The 24,240-nt window shown below is 46.4% G+C and overlaps 1 protein-coding gene across 12 annotated transcripts in view; it reads left to right on the top strand.

Annotated features, from left to right (window-relative positions):
* LOC144595154 (Krueppel-like factor 12) overlaps positions 1-24,240 on the top strand; it is a 229,059-nt gene that overhangs the window by 85,512 nt on the left and 119,307 nt on the right. The gene's annotated exons all lie outside the window — the stretch shown is intronic.

Below are 24,240 nucleotides of genomic sequence, written 5' to 3'. Positions count from 1 at the left end.
AGCAGTTATGATTGCATCAGTCAGCTCTGATTGCCATCTGGGGCTTGCCAATTTGAGTTGGCAGCGAGCACAGCCTGTTCACACAAAGGACAAGAAAGCAATGCATTCTTGCATGCAACTAGAGAGCTTCTCAGAGGATAGGGGTGGACAGAGGGCCAGGGAGCAGTGGGGATGGGGACAGACGTATCTGGCATTGTAGAGGGAGTGTATTTTTGTTTTGCAACCACAAGAGATCGGGACGATGGGAGGCTGCAGAGCAATGTGGAATTTTAATATGAGGACCGAACCCTCCTCCCTTGACTGACAAGTGCAGCCATTAGTGTTTTTTTGTTGTAAATACGTGTGATAGAAAAGAAGCTGAAATTCTATTGCCATTTGCCCATCAGTTGTGCTTGTATTTTTAAGGTTACCCACAATAATAATACCTCACAATCTAACATTTCTTTCCATAGAAGCAGCTTTTATTTAAACATTTTTCTAGGTCTAGATTCTATCATCTGCAGCCTCTTGTCCTCTTTATTTAACAATGTCGCACTGGGCGTCAGTACCTATTGATTGACCACCTTTTATTAACCGCACCACAAGGCTTTAGCCTGCCTCCACTTTGATTTATTTTCCTCCCATTGAGACGACGGTGCAGGAACACCTCAGAATATTATTGAAGCTGCAGAAATCTCTATGCCAGAAGAACTTTTAGGATGAGAGCAAATCTGAGTTTAAACCGAGTCTTTAATATTTTAAAAAAATTGCACACCATATCAAAATTTGTGCCTTAAAGCAGCTGCCTCTGTGATTTTGTTTTGTGTTGTTAGTTATTCTTCCAATGAAGAGGTGGCAGGTTGGGCGAATGAGAGAGAGAGAGAGAGAGTGTGTGCAGAGCCATTATTTTCTTCCCCACTTATCTGCCCAGAGGCCTGTTGTTGGGCTCCATATCGGCCTTATCCCGGGGTCAGAGGCTACCTTCCAGATCAGACAGCTTTGCTTATTAGCCTCAATCCCAGGGTAGAGACTCAGCCACGGTCAGAAGCTACCTCTCCATCCCCCTGGCCTACTTTCTCATCAGTCCCTCTCATGGGGTCAGAGGCCCACGTTACCATCGGCCTTATCGCCAGGGTCCGAGGCCTACCTTGCCTTCAACCTCATCACCAGGGTCAGAGGCCCAGCTTGACATTAGCTTCACCGCCTCATCAATCATATCCCCAAATGGGCCTCAATGCCAGGGTAGAGACCCAGTTCCCCATCAGCCGTATCCCCAGGGTCAGATGCCCAGCTTCTCATTAGCTTCGCATCCTGGGGCCCTGGCGCCCATCTCACTGCCAACCTCAACCTCATGGTAGAGACCCTGCTCCCCATCAACCTCATCCCCAGGGTCAGAGGCCCAGCCTCTCATTAGCTTCACTTCCCGGGGCCCTCGCACCTACCTCACTGCCAACCGCAACCTCAGGGCCGAGGCCCAGCTCCCCATCAGCCTCCTTCCCAGGGCCAGAGCCCGGGTGTATCCCAGGGGAGAGGTCCAGTCCTGCACAGGATCACACATGGGTCCAGATGCAGGGTGCCTTTGGACTTTAGACTTTGGAGATGCAGCATGGAAACGGGTCCTTTGACCCACCGAGTCCGTGCAGTCCAGCGATCACTCCGCACATTAGCAGTCTCCTACACCCTAGGGACATTTACAATTTTACTGAAGCCAATTAACCTATAAACCTGTAAGTCTTTGGAGTGTGGGGGGAAAATTGAGCACTCGGAGAAAACCCATGCAGTCACAGGGAGAACATGAAAACTCCGTACAGACAGCACCTGTCGTCAGGATCGATCCCAGGTCTCTGGCGCTGTGAGGCAGCAGCTCTACCGCCGAGCCACTACGCCCTGTTGTCTTCAATGCCAAGGCCAGTGGTCAAGCCTCCCTGTCAGATCTCCTACACTTTGCTCTCTCTGTGCCAACCTCTCTCCCAGGGCCCAGAGCATGGGGAGCAGCTCACTGTAAACATATGAAGACTGTAAAAGAGATACAAGGAACTGTGGACGCTAGAATCTTGTGTAGAACACCACAGCTTTGGATTCTGGGGGGAGAATTGAGCAATCGAATGACCCAATTCTACTCCTATCACTGACCTTATAACTCAGCGGATCATGCAGCATATCTGGAGATCATGGATAGGCGGTGCTTCAGATTGGGACCCTTCTTCAGACTCTAAAAGGGTTGGTGATGTAAAGGTCATAATTGTAGAATTAGGCCATTCAGCCCATCAAGTCTACTCCGTCATTCAATCATGGCTGATCTCTCCTAACTCCATTCTCCTGCCTTCTCCCTATAACGTCTGACATTTGTACCAATCAAGAATCTATCTTTGCCTTAAAAATATCCACTGGATAAAAGGGAATACCCGCCCCCCCCTCTTTAGCATGGTTTCTTGTACAAATATGCAAATTATATTATGCAGTTTAGTTTTATCAAATTAAACTAGAGGATTTGAGTTTAGGAGCAGGGAGGTTCTGCTGCAGTTGTACAGGGCCTTGGTGAGACCGCACCTGGAGTATTGTGTGCAGTTTTGGTCTTCTAACCTGAGGAAAGACGTTCTTGCCTTAGAGGGAGTACAGAGAAGGTTCACCAGATTAATCCCTGGGATGGCGGGACTTGCATATGAGGAAAGACTGGATAGACTGGGCTTGTACTCGCTGGAATTTAGAAGACTGAGGGGGGATCTTATAGAAACATATAAAATTCTTAAGGGGTTGGAGAGGCTAGATGCGGGAAGATTGTTCCCGATGTTGGGGGAGTCCAGAACCAGGGGTCACAGCTTAAGGATAAGGGGGAAGTCTTTTAGGACCGAGATGAGAAAACATTTCTTCACACAGAGAGTGGTGAGTCTGTGGAATTCTCTGCCACAGAAGGTAGTTGAGGCCAGTTCATTGGCTATATTTAAGAGGGAGTTAGATGTGGCCCTTTTTGCTAAAGGGATCAGGGGGTATGGAGAGAAGGCAGGTACAGGCTACAGGCTACTGAGCTGGATGATCAGCTATGATCATATTGAATGGCGGTGCAGGCTCGAAGGGCCGAATGGCCTACTGCACCTATTTTCTATGTTTCTAAACAGGTGGTGCAGTGGTAGAGCTGGAAAGGACTATTCATACTGGCCTTGCAGTGCCAGAGACCCAGGTTCCATCCACATTCCAAGACGTGCAGGTTTGTAGGTTAATTGGCTTCTGTAAATTGCCCCTAGTGTATAGGATAGAACTAGTGTACGGGTGATTGGTGGTTGGCATGGACTCGGTGGGCCGAAGGGCCTGTCTTTATTCTGTATCTCTAAATTAAACTAAACTAAACTAATCAGCAATTGAAATCATAAGGATGTGTGTCAGCAAAGGCAGCTAGGAATGGCAGCTGTGATGTTTGCACAGACATGACGTATAATTGCATCTCAAAACTAATCATTGTTTTAGTCTGAAGAAGGGTCTCGACCCGAAACGTCACCCATTGCTTCTCTCCAGAGATGCTGCCTGTCCCGCTGAGTTACTCCAGCAGTTTGTGTCTACCATTGTTTTAGACCGAGTGAGGCTGCAACAAGAGAAATCCTGAACAATATATAAATAAATATATATCAGTTCAATATTGGATGGTCCTCTCATCAGCTAGAGTGTGGTCCTGACCACCCACCTACCTAATTGGAGACCGTTGAACTATCTTCAATTGGACTTCAATGTTATATCTTTGCACTAAATGTTGTCTCCTTTGTCCTTTAACTGCACTGTGGATGGATTGATTTATTCATATATAGTCTTTTCCTTGACCGAATAGCATGCAAAGAAAAGCTTTTCATTGCATCTCGGTATACGTGACAATAATGAACTAAACTAAACTAAACATGTCTGTGAGGCATTCTGAGATACCTGGCCTAAAGTGCAAGGAGCATTTATGATCAACCCAGCACCTAAGCCTGTGTCACCACTTTCCAGTATGGAATGACCTGTATATTCCTTCCCCCCCCCTCTATTTCTTTACATTAACCAATGCTCAATCTGCATCAGTCCAGTATGTCCCCCCCACCCCCCATACCACATGCTTTAAACTTTAGAGATACAGCACGGAAACAGGCCCTTCGGCCCACCGAGACGGTGCCGACCAGTGATCACCCGTACACCAGCACTGTCCTACACACTAGGTACAATTTACAATTTTACAGAAGCCAATTAACCTACAAACCTGTACGTCTTTGGAGTGTAGGAAGAAACCGGAGCTCCCGGAGAAAGCCCATGCGGTCACAGGTTGAACGTACAAGCTCCGTAGAGACACCACCCGTAGTCAGGGTCAAATCCGGGTCTTTTCCTTTTCACGTATCTATGATACCTCTTGCATCTATTTTGATGTTTCCTGCTTGTCTTCACTTCCCCTTTCCTTCTCAGTGCTTTGCAGAATTCAGAAATGCTGCCAAACTCGGACCCGGGCCTCTTGGTAATATTACAGATCCTTTTCCTTGATCCTGTACTTCTTTAATTTCATGGCAGTGGCTGGACTACCTTTTTCTGTTCAGTATTTGGGCCTAATGGGGATTTTTTTAAAACAGTTTCAACCATATCTTGTACACTATTGTATTTGTCCTCCCCATTATTCCTGCGAATGTAGTTTGCCCTGTCTATATATGGATTTAACTCCCCCGTGATTATTCTATCCTGGGCAATAGGGATTGCATTTCGAATCAGCATAGTCCTGATGGGCTGTATGGCCACCTTCTACTGCGAAAGATAACATGAGGATGAGAACCCTCCTATTTGAACAAGTGCCAGGGCCGAGGACACTGCAACGCTGCCTTCTGGATCCCCATACTTGCCTTACATTGTAGCCACAGTTTACTTTGTTGACTAACCAACCATTTGTACATACACAAAATGCTGGAGTAACTCAGCGGGCCAGGCAACATCTCTGGAGAGAAGGAATCCACCCATTCCTTCTCTCCAGAGATGTTGCCTGTCCCACAGAGTTTCTCTAGTTTCTCTAGCATTTGTGTCTAACTTTGGTTTAAACTGGCATCAGCAGTTCCTTCCTAACCATTGTGTACAGTACTTACTTCAAGGGATATAACAGCCTCCTGGACCAATGAGTCCAGATACCTCCCTTCCCCCACTCCACCTCTTTCCAAATGCATTGAGTTTCACTGAAAAACCTCAGCAATGTGACCCAACGTTCAATGTTAAAGCAAATATATGTTTACGAATGAATATTTAACATAACAAAAGTGATGTGTCACTGTGCAATATGTTGTGCAATGAACTAACTATATGTGTCGTGAACTAGTTCCCATATGGTGATAGCTGTTGGGGAGAACTGGGTGGTGGTAGCATTTGTCAGTTCTCCAAACTCCCATCATTTAAGACATTAAATCTTCCAGGAGCCCATGTTGGGCTCGGGTAAGTTTCAGGCATCGAGAGGAGCTGACTAAAATAGGTATTTGGCAACCTTGTTAATGGGGTTAATTGCCCCAGTCATGACTTACACCAAACGTTATTCTCATTACACCGTGAATGGCTCGATTGAAATCATTCATTGTCTTTCCGCTGACTGGTTAGCACGCAACAAAAGCTTTTCGCTGTACAACGGTACACATGACAATAAACTAGACTAACTATCTCTCTGGGAACTTAAGCTGACCCGTGTACTGGGCTTGCATGTTGCTTTTTGTACATGACGTCTGTCAAAAGGGACAACTTAGGATATTTTTTACTTCTGTGGAGCAGGCAGTCTCTTCCTGGTTTCCCAGTTGCCCCCTCCCACCCAACTTGCCCTTGACTTTGCTGGGCATCTGATACAATGCCACGATGTATGAAATGGAGAAGCTCCCTGCCTATTTCCTCTTTGTACGTTCAGGAACCAAATTGGCCCCTGTGATACGTAAAACAATGGGGATCTGTCACAGAGCCAAGTATCACAGGCCAGTGCTCCACAATGTATCAGGAACCAGAACCTCAACAACAATAGTCAATAGTCATTTATTTGTCACATACACATAAATGTGCAGTGAAATGAAAAATTACCCGCAGTTCAACAATAAGACCAATAAGAATAATCAATAAAAATGCAATAACACATACAATCATAAACCAACACCAAACAAAAAGAAACATCCATCACAGTGAGTCTCCTCCAGTCACCTCCTCACTGTGATGGAAGGCCACAATGTCTTTTTCTCTTCCCCTGCCGTCTTCTCCCGCGGTCAGGCTGTTGAAGTTGCCACGTCGGGGCGGTCATGGCTCCCGACATTGAAGCCCCCGCCGGGCGGAGAAAATCCCGCGGCCTATTCCAGGCCGCGCCGGACGGTGAAAGTTCCGCGGCGGGCCGACCCAAGCCCCGTGATTCGGGGCGGGCGAAGACGCTGCTGCTGCCGGAGCTCCCGATGTCGGCCCCCACCCAGGGGCCTGCGGGCCTCCGACGTCCACGCGGCCCGCACCGAAGCCTCCGGAGACGAGCCGCTCCCGCAGCCTCCGAAGGCAGCCAGCGCCGCAGGTGGTGAGTCCGGGCCGCGGGCTCTGCGAACCAGAGCCCAGGAGGTCCCAGCCGGAAGCCTCCTGCTCCAGGTGCATGGCCGATGGTAGGCCGCAGCGGGAACGGAGACACGACACAGAAACAAAGGTCGGGTCTCCGTTTGGGAGAGACAATGTTACAGTTCCCACCCCCCCCCCACCCACCCACATAACACACAACCGCAAACACTACATCATATTTAAATTACAATTAAGGCAAAAACAACAAAAAACACAAAAGACAACGGACTGCAGGCAAGCCGCAGCGCTGGCAACATATGTGATTGCTGCCATTATCATCTTTTACGCCTGTAAAATGTTTTGCCACTAAGCTTCTCCAACTTCAAGTAACGCTGGCATCTCCTCTGTCCTAGTCCCTCCCCCAACCCTAGTTGTCGTACTAGTTTCACTGTCGTCCTATTGAGTTTCACTGTCGTCCTACTCGTTTCACTGTCATCCTATTGAGTTTTTCACTGAATGCATAACCTGTTGTCACCTACCCCACTGCCAACAATGGACCATTGTGGGCTCCACCTTTAGTTGATCATTGTTGCTTTTCGCATATTTTTCATTCATTTGTTCTATTTACCGTCTATATATCTTGTTTCCCTTTCCCCCTGACTCTCAGTCTCAAGAAGGATCTTGACCCAAAACGTCACCTATTCCTTTTCTCCAGAAGTGTTGCCTGACCCGCTGAGTTACTCCAGCTCTTTGTGTCTACCTTCGGCACAGTTATTCCCTAATTTCCAAACGCAAGCACTTACAGCAAAGCTCTGAAGCGTCCTGAAGCACAATTGATTCAGGATCCTTCTCTGGTCACTGCAGAAGCAGTTACTCTTGCCGTATGAAGAATATTAAAAAAGGAGCACATAGTCAGGCTCGGAGTCTTAGACGCTTCAGATGGATGGGCATTAGAGGGCTCAGATCCCAGCATATTTTCCGATATGCAAATTTTACCCTGCTACGTTTGCCTTTGTAAGTTCATTTTCATCTATTTTCATTCCCTGCTCCCAGAGGAAGTAACAAAATAATAATTTCCTAACATTGGTTAACTCCCCTTGTCTCCTGACCAAAGTCACACCTAAAGAGAAAATTATCCCAATGTATTCCCTGCTGCCAAGCGCCGTACCATTTGCATAATAATTTAATCTGTGAAAATTGAATAGTTAATTAATATTACAGCTAATGTGTCTCAGTGCCAGAGGTGCAAAATTAATGCCCTGCTTCTTGAGCAATCTACGGCATTTTAATGAAGATGGAAGAAAGGCAAATGCAGGCCACCTACATCGTCGATCCTCTCTCTCAATTTGGAGTCATTTAATTTGAATTGTCCATTAATTCAATTCATTGCTTCTTCCACTATTGTAGTTAGTGCACTAAATGGTCACTGCTGTGCCAAAGAATTCTTATGTTAAGCACCATAGTTCTGCTTCGGTCAGAACAATGTTAACGTGCGATGTGTGATATATAACATCTCTGATCAAAAATCTTTGCTAAGTGTACAGTCCCCGTATTAACTGTGGCATGAAAATGCTGATTCACGTATTGGATTTCCCCGATGACTGATGGACAAGGCTAACTGTTACTCACATCAATGAGAGCGTTCAGTTCATTACTGTGCACTCCCATTTCGTGGCAGTGGTCTAATGTGGAGGAGCATTGAGCTTATTTTCAATTTAGTTTCAGCGGATGAAGTTCAAGGAGTTGTGAAAGTGAAGCTGTCGATTATATTGTAATCCATCTCTTCCCCCAACCATGGCTGGTGTATATGTAAAATGGTGTATATGTCGACAGATATGTGGTGTATATGTCGACAGATGACATGCTCCCTCCGTGATATTTATGGCTCAGTTGTTATCGCTCACAACTGGAAAGGTCATGATCTTTTGGGAGAAAGGAGGGGTCATTAGGCTGCATTGGGCAACGGTGGTTGGGGTCCAAAGGAAGATCCAAGTTCATAAGATACAGGAGCAGAATTAGGCCATTCGGCCCATCAAGTCAATTCAATCATGGCTGATCTATCTTTCCCTCTCAATCCCAGTATCCGGTCATCTCCCCGTAACTCCTGACACCCGCACTAATCAAGAACCTGTCAATCTCCGCCTTAGAAATACCGATTGACTTGACCTCCACAGCCTTCTGTGGCAACAAATTCCACAGATTCACCACCCTCCGACTAAAGAAATTCTTCCTCATCTCCTTTCTAAAGGTATGCCTTTCTAAAGATACTTACTCTGAGGCCAAGGCCACTGGTCATCGCCTCTCTCACCTGTGGAAATATCCTCTCCACATCCACTCTATCCAGGCCTTTCACTATTTGGTAAGTTTCAATCAGGTCCCCCCTCATCCTTCTAAACTCCAGCGAGTACAGGCCTAGTGCTGTAAAATGCTCACCATATGTTAACTCAATCATTCCTGGGCCCTCTCCAACGCCAATACTCCACAAAACTGCTCACAATACTCCAAATGCGGCCTGACCAGTACCTTCTAAAGCTTCAGCATTACATTCCTGTTTTATATATTCTGGTTCCCTCACATTTGCCTACCTTACTACTGAGTCGACCTGCAAATGAACTTTTTGGGAATCATGTACTAGCACGTCCCTTTTGCACCTCCGATTTCTGAATTCTCTCCCCATTTAGAAAATAATCCACGCCTTTATTCCTACCACCAAAATCTATGACTCCACACTTTGCTACACTATATTCCATCTGCCACTTCTTTGCCCAAACTCTCACCCTGTCCTGGTCGGTCTGCAGAGTCCCTGCTTTCTATACAATACAATGGATCCTACCTGAGCTATGGGCTCCCCAAGCTCTAGGGGCCTCCTCAGGGGTCCTGTTTATTCACACTAATGCAGGTGTCACAGGCACTTTTGGAGCCACCTTCTAGCTAGGGTGTTCACAGAGAGTGCAATCTACATGGGTGCATTTGAAAATCCCAGAAGTGCTGTTTTTGTTTTAGTGGTTTAGTTTCAGAGATACAGTGACCAGCGACCACACCACACACTAAAACCATTCTACACACACTAAGGACAATTTACAATTACACCAAGCCAATTAACCTACAATCTAGTACGTCTTTGGAATGTGGGACGAAACCGGAGCTCCCGGAGAAAACCCACGCAGGTCACGGGGAGAACATACCAACTCAGTACAGCTGGATATCTCTGCACGTGCCTGGGCTCCTTCATGCATGATACACAGAGCCTGGAGTAAAACTTGCAGACTTTTCAATCTGTGCTCCAAGCTCCCCAAATTTAAATTATTTTTAAAATTTTGCCTAAGAATTGAATCACAAATTCCGACAAGCGTCTGGAAATCGATCATTTGGTCTGGCAAAAGATGACACAAAGTGCTGAAGAACACGGATAGGTGACGTTTCGGGTCGGTACCCAAAACATCCAAAGAAGAGTCCGGATCCAAATCGTCAGCAGTCTGAAGAAGGGCCACAACCTGAAACCAGGTTCTCCAGAGATGCTGCCTGACCTGCCGAGTTGCACCAGCACTGTGTGTCTTTTATAAACCAGTGTCACCAGTTCCTTGTTTCTACATGCAGTCTGGCAAACCAATTTCAAGAGACTTGTCCACAGATTTGCTGTAAATATCCATTATTTCAAAAGACTGGCATTGTGATTGTTAGAGGTTGCAAGATAATGCAGAGACTGGCAATCTGAAGTGAATAACTGAATCTTTGAAATGTGTCTTCTGTTCAACGCTCTTTAGCAACATGTGTGCATTGATCTCTGCACTTGAAAATCAGTTCCATTGACCTTGCTGGAGCTGAATTTGAAAAGCAGAGTGTGACGTGCATACATTACTGTGCAAAACACACAAAGCAGAGGACTATTTTCTGTTCCCAGGATACCAGCTAATGATGGACAATCAGAATCGATTGGAACCCGCAAACAGAAAGCCGATTTGAAAAAATGTCTGGTTAGCAGTAATTGAGGAGAAATCTTTCCTCTGTAGGCTGATTGTTCCTGACTCAAGCAGAACATAACACCTATCTCGCACAGCATTGTTTCTTAGCATTGGAAAAGTCACACATACGTCACAGCAAGCATTGTGCTGTACATGAGTTTCTTTCTCCTTTGTAGCTGGCATGGTGGGACTGCAGGTGTTGCAGCTGTTTCACAACTCCTGCGACCTGGGTTCTATTCTGACCTCAGGTGTTGTCTATTGCGGAGTTTGCACATTCTCTCTGTTACAGTGTAGTTTTTTCAGTTTTCTTCCAAATCCCGAAAACATGTTGGTTGCATGTTAATTGACTGCTGTAATTAATTCTCACTGCCACCACCAGCCTGAAGTTGCACAACACCAATTTCAGGAACAGCTACTTTCCTACAACTATCAGGTTCTTGAACTGACCCACACAACCCTAATCCTCGACACAAAGTGCTGGAGTTACTCAGCGGCTCAGGAGGCATCTCTGGAGAAAGAAAACATCCCACTTTGTCCATAGAACACTACTGACTACCTCTTGCACTACTGTGGAGTTTTTTTTAAACTAATTGTGTTTTGCATTAATATCTTGTTGTTTTGCAAGAATTTTTCTTTTTTTCTTTTGACTGTCTTGATGCATTTTATATGTAATTTATACATAATTTTAATATAATTTGTATTTGTGCATTTGTCTGAATCTATGTCCTGTAAGCAAGACTTTCACTGTATCTGTGCCTCACTGTAGCTGAATAATCTCGTGTGGACTTGACGTGAAAGGTCAGGACACTGATCACCTTTTCTCCGCAACCTAATCCCTTTCATTCAGAGCAATCTCATTGATTGGACTCATTTACTGCGGTGCTCTCTTCATTGCTTCACATAGTCCAATCCTCAGGGCTGAATCTTTTGCTTGCAAGTCTGTCATGTAATTCCGAGTGGCCCTCATTCTGAATGAATGCCCTGCTGAGGCATTTCAAGGGGCAATTAAACAATAACCTCAAGGGGTGGCTCTAGAGACACATACAAGCCAGGCCAGGGCAAGATGGTAGATGTGGCCCAAAGAAATTGCAGATGCTTGTTTACACCTAAGATAGACACACGTCCAAGACACCTCACACGCTCTCCATCTCCTGGATAACTTCCGGTTCCCAGGCCCCCACTCCCTTATTTTCACCATGGATGTCCAGTCACTCTACACTTCCATCCCCCACAAGGATGGTCTCGAAGCCCTCCGTTTCTTCCTCGACCGTAGAACCAGCCAATCCCCATCGACCAACACTCTCCTCCGCCTAGCAGAGCTGTTTCTTACCCTCAACAACTTCTCCTTTGACTCCTCCCACTTCCTCCAAACCAGAGGCGTAGCTATGGGCACTCGCATGGGCCCTAGCTACGCCTGCCTCTTTGTCGGGTACGTCGAACAATCCCTGTTCCAGACGTACACTGGCTCCATCCCCGAACTCTACCTCCGCTACATCGACGACTGCATTGGTGCTACCTCTTGCACCCATGCAGAACTCACTGACTTTATACACTTCACCTCCAATTTCCATCCTGCCCTTAAATATACCTGGACTATCTCTGACATCTCCCCGTTTCTGGACCTCACCATCTCCATCACAGGAGAAAAACTAGTGACGGACATTTATTACAAGCCCACCGACTCGCACAGCTATCTGGACTACACTTCTTCCCACCCGGTCCCCTGCAAAAAGTCTATCCCCTACTCCCAATTCCTCCGTCTACGCCGCATCTGCGCCCGGGATGAGGTGTTTCAGACTAGGGCTTCCGAGATGTCCTCGTTTTTCAGAAAACGGGGCTTCCCCTCCTCCATTATAGATGAGGCTCTCACTAGGGTCTCTTCTACATCCCGCAGCTCCGCTCTTGCTCCCCATCCCCCCACTCGCAACAAGGACAGGATCCCCCTCGTTCTCACCTTCCACCCCACCAGCCAGCGGATCCAACATATCATCCACCAACATTTCCGTCACCTACAACAGGACCCCACCACTGGCCATATCTTCCCATCCCCTCCCCTCTCTGCGTTCCGCAGAGACCGTTCCCTCCGCAACTCCCTGGTCCACTCGTCCCTTCCTACCCAAACCACCCTAACCCCGGGCACTTTCCCTTGCAACCGCACGAGATGCAACACCTGTCCCTTTACTTCCCCCCTCAACTCCATCAAAAGACCCAAACATTCTTTCCAGGTGAGACAGAGGTTCACCTGCACCTCCTCCAACCTCATCTATTGCATCCGCTGCTCTAGATGTCAACTTATCTATATCGGCGAAACCAAGCGCAGGCTCGGCGATCGCTTCGCTGAACACCTGCGCTCGGTCCGCATTAACGCAACTGATCTCCCGGTGGCCCAGCACTTTAACTCCCCCTCCCATTCCCAGTCTGACCTCTCTGTCATGGGCCTCCTCCAGTGCCATAGTGAGGCCCGCCGGAAATTGGAGGAGCAGCACCTCATATTTCGCCTGGGCAGTTTGCGGCCCGGTGGTATGAACGTCGACTTCTCCAACTTCAGATAACTCCTCTGTCCCTCCCTTCCCCTCCTCCTTCCCAGATCTCCCTCTATCTTCCTGTCTCCACCTATATCCTTCCTTTGTCCCACCCCCGACATCAGTCTGAAGAAGAGTCTCGACCCGAAACGTCACCCATTCCTTCTCTCCCGAGATGCTGCCTGACCTGCTGAGTTACTCCAGCATTTTGTGAATAAATCGATTTGTACCAGCATCTGCAGTTATTTTCTTATACTGCTGGAGTAACTCAGCTGGTCAGACAGCATCTCTGGAGGATTCTATCCTCTGAAGGACAGTTGTGAACCAGAGAGGAGGATGTTACAGCATTCAGGTGGCTTCGTGGTCACCCAGACCAATACTGGGTTAATATTCTACACTCACTTTAAATTCTTCATCTGCTCTGGCGGTTTTGATCTTTTGGATCTGGATCTTCAATTTTGGCCCATGCAACACGTGTTGTAGCCTCAGGGGAGAGCACTTTCTTCAGGCTGCCACCACTGATGGGACACGCTCTGTCACTGTGGGGCTGCTCCCTCCACCCCTCATCGGCTACCCCTTCTTCCTGTTTGCTCCCTACTCCACCACGGCTGCCCTCTTCTCACATTGCTCTGTCCACCCGGCCTCTTTCCCCCCCCCTCCAACGCCACCTCTTCCTCCTTCTCCCATGTAGTCTCCGACATCTTCCAAGGCGGAGTATGTCAGTGACTCCTCTCTGTTTATAAAGAGGGATAGACCCCAAAGAATTACACTGTACATGACTATCAAGGGCAGCACAGTGGCACAGCAGTAGAGGTGCTGCCTTACAGCGCCAGAGACCCGGGTTCGATCCTGACTATGGGTGCTTGTCTATACGGAGTTTGTATGTTCTTCCCGTGACCTGCGTGGGTTTTCTCCGAGATCTTCGGTTTCCTCCCACACTCCAAAGACGTACGGCCGTGTATGTTAATTGGCTTGGTATAAATGTAAACTGTCCCCAGTGCGTGTAAAGACTGGATAGACTCGGCTTGTACTCGCTGGAATTTAGAAGATTGAGGGGGGATCTTATAGAAACTTACAAAATTCTTAAGGGGTTGGACAGGCTAGATGCAGGAAGATTGTTCCCGATGTTGGGGAAGTCCAGAACAAGGGGTCACAGTTTAAGGATAAGGGGGAAGTCTTTTAGGACCGAGATGAGAACGTTTTTTTGGAATTCTCTGCCACAGAAGGTAGTTGAGGCCAGTTCATTGGCTATATTTAAGAGGGAGTTAGATGTGGCCCTTGTGGCTAAAGGGATGGAGAGAAGGCAGGTATGGGATACTGAGTTGGATGATCAGCCATGATCATATTGAATGGCGGTGCAGGCTCGAAGGGCCGAATGGCCTACTCCTGCACCTATTTTCTATGTTTCTATGTTTCTATGTAGGACTAGTGTTAATATACGGGGATCACTGGTCAGTGCAGACAGGCCAAAGGGTCTGTTTCCACACAGTATCTCTTAAACTAAACTAATTACTAGACTGGTATATAATTACAATGATATAATAATGCTCTTGGCTGAAATGAATTGAAGGGAAATGTGTATAACAGGATAGTGCAGCCATTTGGACATTGCCTGCTTTGAACTATCACTGCCAAGAATGGTCCTTATGTGACTGGGTGCTGCTTGGTAATGTAATGTGAAAATCGTGTACATTTTGTGTAAAGTTTTGTAATTTTTTTAGATTTTAGAGATTTTAGACACAGCCTGGAAACCGGCCCTTTGACCCGTCAAGTCCGTGCTAACCAGCAATCCCCATGCACTAGCACTATCCTACACACTAGAGGCAATTTACAATCTTTATCGAAGCCAATTAACCTTCAAACTTGTACGTCTTTGGAGTGTGGGAGGAAACCAGAGCACCCGGAGAAAACCCATGTGGTCACGGGGAGAATGTACAAACTCCATGCAGACAGCACCCGCAGTCAGGATTGGACCCGGGTCTCTGGCGCTGTCAGGAAGCAGCTCTACCGCTGCCCCACTGAGCCGCCCCTGTAAACAGCAGGCCTATGATCAAAATGGGTGTTAGCACATTGGATGCAGGTTGATAAATGTACACCTCTGCACATTGAAGTATTTCTAGCTCAGTTTGTTTTTATCCAAGGACTGTTGGCCACATCTGCTGATTATACCCACTGAGAAGTAAACTTCTCATGCAATTATTCAGGGGGGACTGGATGATGTATTGCTTTGCCCCTTGGGATAGAGATCCAATCAAATCAATGATTAAAGGCTAATCTCTCGGTTTACTGCACATTCGGAGGAAGCACGTGGTCTCCTGGCCTCTTGCATTACTGGGCAGATGTTATGTGTTTTGGAAGTGTATTTCAGAGCCATAATTGAGAGATGATCATTAAGGCGGTTTAAACACTGCATTCAGAAACACGGCTTGGAAATAAAATGTGGACGGCACGCCTGTTGAATAGACGTTTATTAAAAAAAACAATGGACGTACTAATATCTCCAAAGAAAGAAGCCTGTTGTCATTACCTGGTCTGCCAGTTAGAGTTAGCTCTTACGGCTAACGGAATCAAGGGATATGGAGAAAAAGCAGGAACGGGGTACAGATTTTGGATGATCAGCCATGATCATATTGAATGACGGTGCTGGCTCGAATGGCCTACTCCTGCACCTATTTTCTATATTTCTATGTCAGTGACTCACCAGGTGTTGATGCTTATGTGTGTGTGTGCTGAGTAGGCTATCAGGTTTTTGGTTATGCCCAATTCAAAGCAATTTTGATGCTAGTAAGTACCAGAAATGTCAGGAAAAAATAAACTGCTGTAGGAACTCAGCGGGTCAGGCTGCATCTGGGGCGTCACATAGATGCAACTGGGAGAGCTGCTACCTCACAACGCCAGAGACCCACTGCATTTGATCCTAACCTTGGCTGCTGTCTGTGTGGAACTTGCACGTTTGCTCCGAGTGCTCCAGTTTCCTCCCACTCCCCAAAGACGTGCAGGTTTGTAGGTTAATTGGCCTCTGTAAATTTCCCCTAATGTGTAGGAAGTGGATGAGAAAGTGGTACAACATAGAACTAGCGTGAGCAGGTGATCCGTGGACCACGCTGAACAAGCAGCTTTTAATAACACTGCTTTCTAGGCAACATCGTGATTTTTATTTTTAAAAGTAGACTCCCTGTGCATGTTACGGATGGCAAATGGGAACCGGACCAAGCGAGTTTCTATTTAATTGAATTGCCATTTGTGCATTTGTGTCAGTGTGGACTCGGCGGGCCAAAGGGCCTGTTTCCATGCTGTATCTCTGAACCAAATCTGTGGAGGGAAATGGACATTACCCCCTGACGGATGCTGACTGACCCACTGCGTTTCTCCAGTGGTCTGTAATTTTTTCCCTCAATCCTTCAGCATCTGTAGTCTCTCACGTCTCAGTGATATGGACCTCCTGAAAGCTGGTCCTGAGAAATGGAAGGCCTATTGAGATGAAATGATGTGACTTTGCCAACCCCGCAGAGAAGAGAAAATAACAAAGTTGACCATGTCCCACATTTGTCGACACAGCTGTAGGTTTGGTCTCCATTCCCTCCTTGACCACGGCGTTATTGGGGTTTTTTAATTAGACGCGGGCATTGTTGCTTGGCAACTTTTTTTTCCTCATCCCTGGTTACTTTTGCAGTGCTACTGCCCGAATTTGCTGCTGCTCTAGTAGTGAATAGACAATAGACAATAGACAATAGGTGCAGGAGTAGGCCATTCAGCCCTTCGAGCCAGCACCGCCATTCAATGCGATCATGGCTGATCACTCTCAATCAGTACCCCGTTCCTGCCTTCTCCCCATACCCCCTCACTCCGCTATCCTTAAGAGCTCTATCCAGCTCTCTCTTGAAAGCATCCAACGAACTGGCCTCCACTGCCTTCTGAGGCAGAGAATTCCACACCTTCACCACTCTCTGACTGAAAAAGTTCTTCCTCATCTCCGTTCTAAATGGCCTACCCCTTATTCTTAAACTGTGGCCCCTTGTTCTGGACTCCCCCAACATTGGGAACATGTTTCCTGCCTCTAATGTGTCCAATCCCCTAATTATCTTATATGTTTCAATAAGATCCCCCCTCATCCTTCTAAATTCCAGTGTATACAAGCCCAATCGCTCCAGCCTTTCAACATACGACAGTGCAGTCAATGGTGTCGTTGGATGTACAGGTCCAGGATTTCAGTGCAGCATCGCTGAAGGAATAACAATGTAACTCCTGCTTAGGGTAGTTGTATGCCCAACCTAAAGGGGAAATTGGCTGTTGCTGTTCTTGACCTTCAGGTGATTGTGCTCGGTGGTCTGGGGGGAAGCCTTGGTAGTTTCCTTCGGTATGTTTTGCTTATGCATGCAGCAATAGCAATAGCAAAGCAGGCAAGAAATGTTTAAGATGTTGGATATGATGCTAATCCAGTATCTTAACCGTCTTAATCATAGTGACAGGCACAGTCACGTCAAGGACAGCACAGGTGGCTCAGCGGTAGAGTTGCTGCCTTACAGCGCCAGAGACCTGGGTTAGATTGTGATAAGGGCGCTACCGGTATGCCGTTTGTATGTTCTTCCTGTGACCATGTGGGTTTCTTCTGGTCTCTGGTTTCCTCCCACATTCCAAAGACATACAAGTTTATAGGTTAATTACTTTCTGTAAATTGTAAAGTGTCGCTTGTGTGTAGGAAAGTGCTAGTGTATGGGGTGATCAGTGGTCGGCCCGGACTCGATGGGCCGAGGGGCCTGTTTCCGCACTATATCTTTAAAGTCTGAAGTCTAAAAACTGATGTGAAGCCCCTTGAACGATGTTGGACATGTACTCATCCAGAGAAGTGGACGGCATTTAATTACATCTCTAACGTGACCTGCAGTCAGTAGAACAGCTTTAACAATCTGAATGAGTCCTTTTTTTTCCCGCAGGGAACTTAGCCTCTGCCTTGCTCTGGTAACCACAACATTTGTGAAATTATTGTAGGTCATTCAGTGAGAAACTCAGGACAATGATGTTACCATTTAATATCAGAGAAGCAGTTTAGAAGTGGAGATGGTGATTACCTGGCACTTGAGTGGTGCAAATGTTATTTACATTTGCCAGCTCACCCTGAATGTATTCTGTTGAGAATGTAGAGTTCTCTGCATACAATGTAGAGAATGGCCCCAAGTTTCCTTAAGTGGGAGATTGGGCACTCTCAGTAGTTACTACACATGAACTGTGCTTATCATTGTTTAGCAAGTCTGCCAAACTTTTGACAGACATGTGCTTCATTCGTAGGCTGCAGTGACACAAGCTCTCCAGAAGCATTAGGTAAAACCATTCAGTTTAACTTAAGTGGAAACAGAGGCCATGAAAATGATTTCACGCTGGGAAAAGCACATCAATATGGCTATGTGTGGGGTGGGAGGATTTGTTCATTGATCCTATCCCCATTGTGTTATTGACATTTGTTAATGTAAAGTGCACCGACATACTGTGAACAATTATGTTTTGCATTGTATCTAGACTAATCATACTATGCGTGCATGAAACCATACAAGAGTGCGAAAGGTAGAATGACAGGTAGAGGGACTCTTCCTTGGAGCGCAGGAGATTGAGGGGCGACCTTGTTGAGGTGTATAAAACCATGAGAGGATTTTTATTTGATAGACTGAGATATATCTGCAATTTTTTGAGTCGTGCCGAATTTCTTTAGTCTTTGGAAGAAATAGAAGCATTGGTGTGTTTTCTTGGTCGGAGTATTAAGGTGGGATGTTTTCGTGCATTAGGTTCAAGGCATTGTGCACAATAGAATTGGCCACGCAGAATTTGTGCAAACTCAAATCGTTTCCCCAATCACTCTTAGTCCCTTCCCTGGAGATTTGCAGAGGCTTGAGGACACTAATTATAGTCACGGCAGAAATAGATATTTAGATGGAATGTCAATAGAGGGCTATGCGGATCAGGCACGAAGCTGGACATGAGGTGCATGGGAGATTTGCAAGGATGTTACTTTGGATGGAGTGTTTCAGTTATGAGGAGAGACTGGCATCTAGGAAGGAACTGCAGATGCTGGTTTAAACCGAAGATAGACTCAAAACGTCACCTATTCCTTTTCTTCAGCGATGCTGCCTGACCCATTGAGTTACTCCAGCTTTTTTGGTGTCTGTGAGGAGAGACTGGGTCTGTTTTCCCTGGAGGTTTAGAAGGGGTATGATTGAGGTATATAAATTTATATGAGGCATAGACTGCAGGAATCCATGTATCAGAGGTAAACAAAACAAGATTTGGGTGTATGTGGGGAAAAGTTCAGAGAGGATATGAGGGGAATCTTCTTCACCCAGAGAGTGGTGCATATCTGGAACGCCCTGCCCGAGAGAGTGATAGAATCATTGTTGTTGACAGCATTTAAGATATCTGTAGATGAGCACTTGAATTACGTCAGTATTGAAGGGTGTGGGCAAAATGCTGGGAAACGGGGTGAGTGCAAATGGGTGGCCCCCATCCGATCTGATGGGAGGGGGGGGTGATCAACTGTGATCATATTGAATGACCTTGCAGGTTTGATGAGCCTCATAGTGCCTTGCTGTTCGGATGATATCTCCTCCAACAGTGCAGGGCTGGTGGAGGAACTTGAATAGGATTTGGATCTTGAGGCATGCCAGAGAGATCAGAGGTGGAAGGGTGAGGAGGGAACGGGTTGAGCTACAGTTGGCTGGATGGACTTTGAGTGTTGGTTTGGTGTATTATCTTGGGATGCCACTATTGCCTTGATTGGGATGGCAATGGGTGGGCTAACTGAGCATGGGATGGCGATGGGTGGGCTAACTGAGCATGGGAAGGCCAAAAGCATTGTCCGAGTTTAGACTTTGGCGAAAATGAAGGGAAAATAGATGCAACGGACCCATCTCTGGTTGGATCAAAGTGCCTGACACCGTAGACTAGTTTGGTTGTAATGGCAGAAAAATTGAGTATGGAGAAAATTATTAGTTCTTATCAGGATGTAACACATTATTGTGGTTGAAGGGAAGTCAGAAGAAGTAGTATATTTTGATTTTGAGGGAACGGGAAGTGGAGTTGAGGCCCAGATCAGATCAGATCAGATCAGCTGCGGTTTAATTGAACTGTTAAAATATCATAAATTCTGAATAGAATAACTCTGGAAACATTTATCATTGTCCAGGTATTGCTCATGGAATGAGCCATGCAGAGCAGCAGATATTCAGAGATTACTCGTGCAATGAACCATGCAGAACATCATACATGCGGACACAAAAAGCTTGAGTAACTCAGCGGGACAGGCAGCATCTCTGGGGAGAAGGAATGAAGAAGGGTCTCGACCCGAAACGACACCCATTCCTTCTCTCCAGAGAAGCTGCCTGTCCCGCTGAGTTACTCCAGCTTTTTGTGTCTATCTTCAGTTTAAACCAGCATCTGCAGTTCCTTTCGACATACATCATACATCCAGGGATTGATCACTCATTGAGCCATGTGGAGCATCATACTGCTCGCCCATTGAACCACGCAGAGCAAAAGGATTCCGACCCAGGACATCACCTATTGAGTCTGAAGAAGGGTTCCGACCCGAAATGTCACCTAATCATGTTCTCCAGAGATGTTGCTGACCCGCTGAGTTACTCCAGCATTTTGTGCCTTTCCTTCAACATACATCCAAAGATTGCTTTGAAATAGACACAAAATGCTGAAGTAACTCAGCGGGTCCGGCAGCATTTCTGGAGAAAAGGAATAGGTTGCTTGCCTATTAAGCCAGGCTTAATGGGCAGGCAACCTATTGTGAGACTTGCAGAGCTGCTGAACCCTATGGAATGATGGAGGAATAAAAAGAACACAAGAAGCAGAGGGGAGAGTGCAGAAAGGAGAGAGGTAGTAATTCGTACAAGCGAGAGAGAAAGACGGAAGGTAGTGATTCGTACAAGCAAAAAACACCAGAATCGAGTAGAGCAAGAAAGAGGGACACTCGGAGGCAGGGAGACATGGAGGGAGAGAGAGAGGTGGGTGATGAGGGAACAGAGAGATAATGAGAGGTGACTGGGTGGAAGGGGCACAGGTTGGGGGGAGAGAATAGGGGAGAGAGGAAGACATCCAGGGAAGGATTCGCCCTTTCCAGCACTGAGTCAGAGTCTAAGAAAATAACTGCAGATGCTGGTACAAATCGATTTATTCACAAAATGCTGGAGTAACTCAGCAGGTCAGGCAGCATCTCGGGAGAGAAGGAATGGGTGACGTTTCGGGTCGAGACCCTTCTTCAGACTGATGTCGGGGGTGGGACAAAGGAAGGATATAGGTGGAGACAGGAAGATAGAGGGAGATCTGGGAAGGAGGAGGGGAAGGGAGGGACAGAGGAGCTATCTGAAGTTGGAGAAGTCGACGTTCATACCACCGGGCCGCAAACTGCCCAGGCGAAATATGTCAGAGTCTGACAGGCAGACTCTTGGATTGAAATCTAGGGCTCAGATTGATTCTAGTAAGTTGGGACAAGCCAGGTGCACACACACCCAGGTGCACACACACACAGACTCACACACGGTTAACAGAAAAAGATGGAGAACAGGGTTGGGAGAAAATTAATTGAAACAAAGCAGAGATCACGTAGAAATTGAGAGGGAAATTGAAACAATGAAGGAAGGTCAAGGTTAAAATAGGCACAAAGATGATCAAAATCACAACATGGATCTCGTTTAAAAAAACTGTGGAATTGGAGATGGGGGATGGGTGCGGGAGTCATCAGAAGACCTCAAGTTGACTTTGACAATGTAATCCCTTAAGTCGTTTATCTCAATCGATAAACAAACACTAGCTCCACAAATCGTTGGCTGATTTTTCCAGGGACAGTTTTAATACTAAATTTAGTGAGTGTTGTTGGTTGTGAAATGTTGTGAAATCAATTGCAGTTGGATGGTGAGAAAAGAAGTCACCACAGGCATATAATGGGTTTTTTTGCGCGCAGTTCATTAATCATACATTTCCCAAATCTCTTGCTGGTTCTTTGCTGTTCCAATTCTGCGTGACATGGCCATTTTTATGTGAGGCAGCTGCTTTCTCCTGGAGCAGTGCTTCCTAAGGGGGATCATTTCCATCCGTTAATGTCTGTCTGTAACATAGCCCGAGGTACTTACGGTTTCCCTGGCTGAATTCCGAAAGGGTGTTAACTTTCAAACAAAACGAGAGCAGAGAGAGTCCCCTTGAGCCTTCCAGCAAGGGTTCAGACTCAATCATCGCCCCAAGTTAAATACCTGAGAAACGGCTAGTCAAGAAGGGCAAAAAACTGCAGATGCTGAATGTCTGAAATAAAAATAGGAAATGTAGAGGCATTCGGCAGGTCGAGTAGCATCTGTCTGAATGGCTGAATCTTTGTTACACCGTGAACTCTTATGGCCAGGCATGCAATCCCAAGAGGAGTAAAATGGAGGGACGAGGAAGTGCAGATGCTGGAAGCTTGACAATGGACAATAGGCAATAGGTGCAGGAGTAGGCCATTCTGCCCTTCGAGCCAGCACCGTCATTCAATGTGATCATGGCTGATCATTCACAATCAGTACCCCGTTCCTGCCCTCTCCCCATACCCCCTGACTCTGCTATCATTAAAAGCTCTATCTAACTTTCTCTTGAAAGCATGGATGGAGAGACTGATCATGGCTAGAGGTGAAAAAGGGACAAAAGGGTGTCAGATAAGGAGAGATTAGGAATGAATATAAAGCCAGTGAGAGGGATGTAGGTGGAAGAGGATAGGGGTTGGGTTGCGCAAGGTAAGAAAGGAAGAACAGTATGAAAAATGGCTGCACAATGGCGTGGGGGGGGGGGGGGGGGGGAACAGGAAAAAAAGAGCAGGTATGAAGGGGTTTTTTTTTGCTTAAAATTGGAAAATTCAGTCTTCCATGGTCTTCACCAGCTCAATACCATTGGGTGGATTAATCGGCAAAGGCTAGTGATGAAAAGGAGACAAAAAGGAGTCGGGTAAGGAGAGGAGAGGAATGAAATGTAAAGTCGGAGGGAATATATAGGTGGAAGGTGTCAGGAGTGGGGAAGTTTACAACCAATCAGTATGAACATTGAATTCTCCAATTTTAAGTAGTACCCACAACTCTCTCTTTCCTTCCTGTGGTTCCCCCACCCCAGCGCATATCCACCACCCCACCCCTCTTCCCCATTCCCCCCTTCCCATTCCACCCATATCTCTCTCTAGCTTTACATTTCACTCCTCCTCTCCCATTATCTAACACCCTTTTGTCACCTTTCATCTCCAGCCCATGTTACTTCTTCCACCCATTTGTCAATCAACCCTACTCACCAGTCTCCATCGATCACTTGCCAGGCTTTGTCAATGTGAAGAAGGGTCCTGACCAGAAATGTCACCCATTCACCCCCTCCACAGATGCTGCCTGACCATCTGAGTTACTCCAGCACTTTGTGTTTTGCCCGAGAGGAATGGCTAAGCAGATCCTTAAGGATATAATTATTTTTTTTTAATACCGGGACCCCGGGAAAAGCACAAAGACATGGGGCCAGGTCAATCTCTTGATTAAGGCTGGCATGGACTTGAAGGGCCAAATGGCCTTTTTCCAAGCTCCAAGCATTGTGTGATTCAACCATGGTTAAGTTCCTGAACTATGCAAGTTGCATGACTGCAGGAAAGGAATTCAGCATGTCTCCAGTGACTCTTACAAGATTCAACAGATGTACTATAGAAAACATACCGTCTGGTCGCATCACAGCTTGGTTGGGAACAGCTCTGCCTAAGACAGCAATAAATTGCAGAGAGTTGTGGATGTGGCCCATCACACACGATGTGGGATGCTTTTCTGAAGCAACGTGAAGTGTAAACGGAGACAATGGTGAGTCTCCGTTATCTCAGTTTACACTTCATGTTGCTTTAGAAAAGCAGCCAACATAATCAAAGAGCTTGTCCCGTCTTAGTCATTCCTTTTTCTCTCCGCTCCCGTCAGGCAAAATATACAAAAGCTTGAAAGCTTACCCTGCTGTTAACAGGCTTCAGAACGGCTCTTCCATGAGCAAATGTACTGCCCGATCTGTCTATACCTCATTGGGGACATTAGATTTTGTCTCTAGACCTGGTGCGCCACAATGCTGAGAACTATATTCTGCCCTCTGGTATTTATTGCTTCACTCTACCTGTTGCACTTGAGTTGGGCTTGTTTATATTTATGAATAACGTCTTTGATTTTATTGGATAGCGTGCAAAACAAAGCTTTTCACTGTACCTCGGGACGCATGACAATCATCATAAACCTAAACCTTTAGATTTTTCTGCTGGG

This window comes from Rhinoraja longicauda, chromosome 7, assembly GCF_053455715.1.
Source record: "Rhinoraja longicauda isolate Sanriku21f chromosome 7, sRhiLon1.1, whole genome shotgun sequence".
Classification (NCBI taxonomy): Eukaryota; Metazoa; Chordata; class Chondrichthyes; order Rajiformes; family Arhynchobatidae; genus Rhinoraja; species Rhinoraja longicauda.
This window is presented reverse-complemented; position numbering and strand designations above follow the sequence as displayed.